The following is a 7,901-nucleotide window of genomic DNA, read 5'->3' as shown; positions in this document are numbered from 1 at the left end:
CAGCTATAAATCAGTTTTGTGCTTTTGATAATGTAATATATTTTTCACAGGTTGCTCTGTTTGGCATCCTCACAACTACTCAGTTGGCATGCAGCTCTGCAATCAATCTTATCTCTTTCCTCCACCCTCCCTTCCCAGTATCATATACCCAAGAGGAGTTTAGATTCCATGAAGTGTTTTGCCCGGTGTACAATCCAAAGACTCATCTTTTAATCCCTGACATCCACACGATCCCAGTTCTGCAGATTAAATATAAATTCATTCTCTTATTGTATGGATAGAGCATCGAATATTATTGTAGGGTTAATAACTCTAAGTGGCTGTGCTGATGAGTTAACTTAATCCTTCAGAAGAGGATAATAGGGTAATGAAGCACAAAGGAATAATCTTGGTCATGTCTTTCTGGTATTCTGACAATTGCACCCTGTTCTAAAACAGCTTCTTGCAAAGCTACCAAAAGGGGGGGAAAAAAATTACTGTAGTCGTCAACTACACAGATGAGAGAAACATTCATGGCTGTGTCAGTCATTTTAATGAGTCACAGGAGGAGGGAAAGTGGAGGAACAAATTAAAAACAACGGTCTTTTTCTCCCTTCCTTGCAAGAGAAGAAAGTGAGAATAGTTGCAATTTCATTTGCTTTTAAAGCACAGCACTTGGGTAATAAACGTCCCCTGCAAATGTGCTGAGCAAACACCTCCGCATTCATCAATATGCGGGAGCTGTTTATTGCCTCATAAACTTGGAAGCAAGTGATATTGTCTCTTAAATCAATGCCTGCATGGACATCCTAGGCACTGTAGGAGAACAGTACATCCAGACAATGCTGATACTTAAATTAATGGTTCTAGTAATGACTGAAAGGTGCTTTGTCACTAGTAAAAAAGTTAGACATCACTTAAAAAATATGCCTAGGACAGAATATCTATATCTATATATGTTGTGATAGGGATGTGAGTATATGTATGTCTCATCATAGTTTTTATTGCTTTGGCATAAAAACTTACTACTCCATGCAGTTTTGATTTAAATGTGAGTTGGGCCTAATAGGGTCAAACTTGGTTTAAGCCTAGTTTATTCACAAACTCAGTTTTTAAATCTGCAGGGAAGATGGCTTGGCTTGTGTAACTGTGATAGCTTTATCAATTTCAAACCAGATTAAAGACACAATCATAACCTGAATTCCATGGCAGCCATTATCTGAACATGATTTATGAACACTACAGAATTAGCTGACACTGCACTGTAAGTTTGTCATCTGCAGTGTCTCAAGCTGATCCTATCTTCTTTAGCTGAAAGGAAGAGAATGCTTAGCTGAAGGCATTCCTCCTGACCTGCAACTATTAGTGTTCAGGGTAGAAAGTAAAGTGTAGCAAAAGCTGTGACAAGGATCAAGGAAGGGCTGACTGATCAAGACTGTGTTTCGTTTCCTGCCTACTTGCCGTGTCTATATTGCAACAAGAGCTAATTGCTTCCTGAGCAACTGTAACTTTAATGGCAGCAGCGGAATGTGAATGAAACTTCCACATAAAATAGCCATCTGACTACATACCATGGGTCTCAGGCAAAAGTAAGTAGCTTATGTTGTGCATTCTGTTGAGAGAAACCAATTTATCAGCAGCACAGGTACATTTACACATGCTGCTGTCACATGTTCTCAGGGCAATCATCTATGCTGCTAAAGCATGCCCTTTTTTCAGGGGAACGGCACAAAGGTAGTGAAGGAAAAAATATTCCTTCACAGCCTCTTCTCATCTTTTACACCAGAGTGATTTAGAAATACTAGAGAAATACTACTACTGCACTACAGAGGATGTTCCCCATCTGCAGGTTGTTCCAGGTAGATCCTGCCTTGCGCATCCAAAGGGAGAATAGTACTCTATTTGAAATTGTCAATCCCTATTGATTTCTGTAATATTTTCTCCTGAGAAGTTGCATTTCTGATGATCCTATGTACATACATAGTGCCAGAACTTTCACTTCTGAAAACATCAAGATACTGCTGGCAATGTCCCAGGAGAGCATGATACAAACCCTTTACTGAGCCTATGTACAATTCTGATTTTAATCTTTAATTTCAAGCCCTTTTTGAATTAGCTATGTCCATTGGAGCATTAGAGCTGTTTTCTAGTCATAAAAACTGTTTCTTTTGTTCAGGTAGCTTAAGATCTGAGTGGGCTTTCTTCAAACCACGCAAAGCCAATACCTGTTCTCATCAAGTGCATTTGTTACCTGCAGAATGGGCCAACGCTAATGGCATGAGCTTCAACCAGGCCAAATGCCAGGTCCTGCACTTGGGTCACAACAACCCCGAGCAATGCTACAGGCTTGGGGAAATGTGGCTGGAAAGCTGCTCCAACCTGAATGTTTCTGCAATTCTGTGAAAAGGTAAATATTTTACTAAACTTCAGATTTCCAAGAATATAACAGCTTAAAGGCAAAACAGAACTGTAATCTCTGGGTAAAGTCCACAGCAGCCCAATTCAGATGTTTTGGCTTTGTTTTTTAATATCATTACCAGCATTCAAGCAGCGTTCAGAAAGAATGTAAACCAGCTGAATAGCTTTATACCACTATCTACAATACTTTTCAGGGACAATACTGAACAGAAAACTAAGCATGCATATGTAACATAACCGGGTTGTAATGAAGCATAGCCACATTTCAGACTGCACGTGCAAAAGCTATGCATCACTGAGCCCTGTCTAAATAGTCCTCTCTGTGCAGTTCTGTTACAGCCTGGCTAGAATACTAGGTATGTGTTTGATTTAGCATGTTGCTAGAGTGCAGGTGATAAACTGCAAGCAAACCCAGAGGATAACGGGAAGATGAACTAGCACGGAAAAAAATAACACAGTTAAATACAGGCAACTTAGTGAAAGAGTAACCAAGATGAAATGTAACAAGTTGTAAATGTTTATAGGACATAAATGCTAAGGAGAAAGAAAAATTACCTTATTGTAAAGCACAGACAAAATCAAAAAGACATTAGGAATAATGGGGTATACTCCCAGAAGGAGTTGCAGAAGACCTACCCCTTGGGAATTTAAGATTGCTTTGACAATAGAAAATTAATATCAAACACTGTTTTCTGTTACAAGGATTTGGTTTGGATGATGTACCAGCCTCTTCCTCTCGCTCCTACTCAGGGAATTAAATTAGTGCTTTATTAGTGCTTTCTCACTACAGAGAAGAAAAAAAAATAAATTTCTGTTGCCTACTGAAGCATCAGTCTAATATTTGTATTTCTGCTTGGAGAAGCATGGGAAGATTTTTAATAGGTGAAAAATAGCTTTTCACATAAGAAGAGCTGCCCCTGGGCTTGCCTTCTCATCCAGGAGAAGGCAGAATCCAGGCAGCCCTCAGGTGTGGCACTCTTGAAATACTGAAAATAAATGCTCTAAATGCTGAATATTTAAAAAATAGAATCATAGAATGGTCTGGGTTGGAGGGGACCTCCAAAGGTCGTCTAGTCCAACCCCCTCTGCAGTCAGCAGGGGCATCCTCAACTAGATCGGGTTGCGTAGAGTCCTGTCAAGTCTCACTTTTAATATCTCCAGGGATGGGGCCCCAACCACCTCCCTGGGCAACCTGTTCCAGTTTTCCACTGCCCTCACGGTAAAGAACCTGTTCCTAACATTCAATCTAAATCTGTTCTTCTCTAGTTTGAAGCCACTGTCCTTTGTCCTGTCCTGATAGACCTTGGTAAACAGTCTCTCTCCATCCTTCTTGTAGGCCCTCTTCAGGTACTGGAAGTCTGATATTAGGTCACCCTCACCTTTTCCAGGCTGACCAACCCCAGTCCCTCAGCCTGTCTTCACAGCAGAGGTGCTCTAACCCCCTGATCATTTTCATGGCCCTCCTCTGGACTCCATCAAGTCCATGTCGTTCCTATATTGAAGGCTCCAGAACTGGACACAGTACTCCAGGTGAGGTCTCACCAGAGCAAGGGGGCAGAATCACCTCTGTGGATCTGTTGGCCACACATCTTTTGATGCAGCCCAGGATGTAATTTGCCTTCTGGGCTCAGACACTGTCTGCTCATGTCCAGCTTCTCATCCATCAGCTCCCCTGAGTCCTTTTCCACAGGGCTGCTTTCTATCACCTCATCTCCTAGTCTGTATTGATTACACGGATTGTTCCAGCCTAGGTGCAGAACCCTGCACTTGCTCCTCATCACAAGGTTCACCTGGGCCCACCTCTCCAGCTTGTCCAGGTCCCTCTGGTGTATCAATAACACCATACAGCTTGGTGTCATCTGCAAACTTGCTGATGGCGCTCTCAATCCCACTATGTCATTGATAAAAATATTAAACAGCACAGGTCCCAGTATGGATCCCTGAGGGACAACACTTGTCACTGCTCTCCATCTGGACTACCCTCTGGGTGCAACCATCTAGCCAATTCTTTATCCACTGAACAGTCTAACCATCAAATCCTTATTTCTCCAACTCAACAACTAGGATGTTGTGGGGGACTGTGTCAAAGGCCATGTAAAAGTCCAGATAGATCCCATCCATAGGTTGTTCCTTATCTACTGACGTAGTCACTTTATCATAGAAATATGTATATTTCATAGTTTTTGAAAACAAAATATATTTCATAGCTACAGAGTGAATAGATGCAAAGCTGTGATAGTCTTGTGCCAAGTTCCCAAGAACAAACACAGAATACCTCTCTCTAAAGACACATCCCAAATCTCACTGTTTCCTGCCACGGCCTTCATTTCAGTCCACTTTTTGCCTACAATGGCTCTAAATTCTCCTCACCTGTGTACTCCTTGTCACCTCATCTGCAGTCTCTGACAATTTTGATCCTCAGTTGCTCCTGTGGTGAAGGCACACTATACCCAGATATTGAAATCTGTCCCAGCAGTGGACAAGTTCCCCTTCCTTTCCTGAAAGGAAACAAAAGCCAAGGCATCAGCCAGGCAGCACGGACCCATCGCATGGCATGCTGGTGCTAGTACCAAGTATGGCATAATTCTAGCTTCACGCCTTCTGTAGGCTGAAGCCGGTTGTTTACGAGCGTGCCCATTGGCCAAATCTAGCCTGGAGAAACCTATAAGTATTACCCCAATTGGCAAATACGTTGCCCCTTTCTTTCACTTTGTTCTCTCTCCTTGCTCGAGCCATAGTTTCTGCCATTAAGCTCATTGCTATCAAGTCTTCTCTCTCATATATGCAAGCAAACAGCCTCTGCACGACGAGGAAAAGCCAGCATCCAGGCAGGCCCGGATTCAGCCTCAGCCCTGAGAGTATCTCCAGAGGAGGGACCAACGCTGAGAGCCTGAGAAGCTACACCATTGTGCTGCCAGTCTCACCGGTCGGAAGAACCCGCCGTGTCTTCAGGAGACCGGACCCCCGAGGGTAAGATGTGCCCAGTTGCCGAGGGAAGGGACTTAGCCGAATCCGGCAGTCCACACATTGGCGTTAGCTTTAAGCAGCAGACTGACGAGCGGACACAACCTGTGTGTCAGCTCGGAGAGGAGTCGCCACTATCGCCGCTCCATGATCTGTGAACCTCAGGGAAACTTAAAGCACTGTCTGTGCCTGTGCTTCAAAGCCGGGAACGCTCTGAGAGAGTCCTGCCGCTCCTCCGACCCAAGCAAAGGGGAAGTCGCCGCTCCGCGCAGCCGCGCTTCTTCCCCAGGGCCGTCCACGTCGGTCCCAAAGCCCGCTGCCGTCCACGTCGGCCCCAAAGCCCACTGCCGCAGGGCCGACCCCGCCGGTTCCAGCCCCGTCTGCCGTCGCGCCAGATCGGAAACCTCCGAGCCCCTCTACCGGGAACCGTCGCCCCGCCCCGCCGTGAGTATCATAATGGAGTATCATAGTATTAGTCAGGGTTGGAAGGGACCACAAGGATCATCTAGTTCCAACCCCCCTGCCATGGGCAGGGACACCCCACACTAGATCAGGCTGGCCAGAGCCTCATCCAGCCTGGTCTTAAACACCTCCAGGGACGGGGCCTCGACCACCCCCCTGGACAACCCATTCCAGGGCTTCACCACTCTCATGGTGAAGAACTTTCTCCTCACGTCCAGCCTGAATCTCCCCACCTCCAGCTTCATTCCATTCCCCCTAGTCCTATCACTACCTGAGATCCTGAGCAGTCCCTCCCCAGCCTTCTTGTAGGCCCCCTTCAGATACTGGAAGGCCACAATTAGGTCACCCTCGGAGCCTTCTCTTCTGCAGACTGAACAGCCCCAACTCCTTCAGTCTGTCCTCATAGGAGAGGTGCTTCAGCCCTCTAATCATCCTCGTGGCCCTTCTCTGGACACCTTCCAGCATATCCATACCCCTCTTGTAATAGGGGCTCCAGAACTGGACTCAGTACTCCAGGTGGGGTCTCACCAGAGCTGAGTGGAGGGGGAGAATCGCCTCCCTTGACCTGCTGGCCACACTTCTCTTGATGAGGGCCGACCCCGTCCCGGGACTACCTTTACCGGCCCTGCCGGACCCACCCTGCAGGACCACCTTCCTACCCTCCGGACCAGCCTAGGAATCAGCCCGGCGACAGTAGTCTGCCGGAACCTAACCTTGCTACAAACAAAGGACACAGTGTATCTTCCACGTGCTTTCCACTCACTGAGATTCAGTTCAAAGCACCCGCGTCTACCAGCGTAATCTTTCCAGCCCAATCCTTTGATACACATTGGAGTATCTCTGTATATAGTAAGCAATTCCACCAGCGTGTCGTCGAGTCGCCATCTGGTGGACAAGTGGCGGAATTGCACTCTTCGCTATAAATAGAAAGCCATTCTGTAAATATTCCGAGTCCTAATTATGAATACTAAACCACTTATAGAATGCATTTCACAATCGTGCACTAGAATATTTATATGAAATATAGATTAATCTTATTAATTTGATAATAAAATGTCTATTTACATAATTCATATTTCATATTCATAAATTAATAACCTCTTCATCACAGTTCCTTTCAGTCCTAGCTGGACATGCTATCTTTCTACTCTTCCAGCCCTGGTGTTTCATGATCTTGTAGTACCTACAGTTACTCTAATCCTTCTGCCCTTATAATTATCAGCTTTCTGTGTTTTCTCCTCTAGTGATTTTTTAAGTCATCTAAATAAGACACTTTCACACAGACAGGATTCAGTGAGCTCCCTTTTGGAAACTGGCTGTACTCGCCTCAAAAAAGCCAGGATTTCAAGCCTGCACCTCTCACATTTCTTGACTGTCTCAAAAGCAGTACAAATACAGTGATTTATGCCATGCAAAATGTTGCCTGGTTATAAGATTATTATTTGCTTGGCTTTCCAGTACTAACAGAATACTTTGGCAGGCTTTCTGCTAAGGTTAACAAAAGTTAGATAAATAAGGGCTTGGTGCACTTAGATGCTTTATAATTCCATAATGTGTCTCACTGTATCTGTGTATTCAGCCAGAAGAATGTTGGCCATGTTCCTGTCTCATTTCTAAATGCTGGCAAGCTAGCTGTAATCAAGGTATTCCTTTTAACATGATTGATGTAAAGCTAAATGGAGTTTGCTACTTCTTGCAGCTTCAGGTTCTTCAAAAATAAGGGAACACTGGACTTGGGAATAAAATAGGTAGCACTGTAGGTTTTCCTTCACTACCCTTATTTTCTATTCTTTTTCCCACATTCATTGTGGAAGCCTTCCCTCCTCTTATTTTCATAATTGATATTTCATTCTCTGTCTTGCTTGAAGGCTCTGTCACATTCAGCCCTTTTCATTCTTAATGCCTGATTTCTCCTTTCTCTGGCCTTAGCTACTATCATCATCTCTTTCTCTAGCCTTGTAGGACAGATTAAGGGGGAAAACTTAAGTCAATAGATCCTTGGTATAAAACTGAAAGTCTGGTTATAACTTAACCAGAGAAAGGGGAGAACAAGACAGCATAAACCAAAAGCGGTTTGG

The sequence above is a fragment of the Melanerpes formicivorus genome, unplaced genomic scaffold (genome assembly GCF_026170545.1).
Source record: "Melanerpes formicivorus ecotype bairdi unplaced genomic scaffold, bMelFor1.0.p_v2 SCAF_2, whole genome shotgun sequence".
Classification (NCBI taxonomy): domain Eukaryota; kingdom Metazoa; phylum Chordata; class Aves; order Piciformes; family Picidae; genus Melanerpes; species Melanerpes formicivorus.
The sequence above is the reverse complement of the archived record's forward strand: the minus strand, read 5'-3'. Positions refer to the sequence as shown.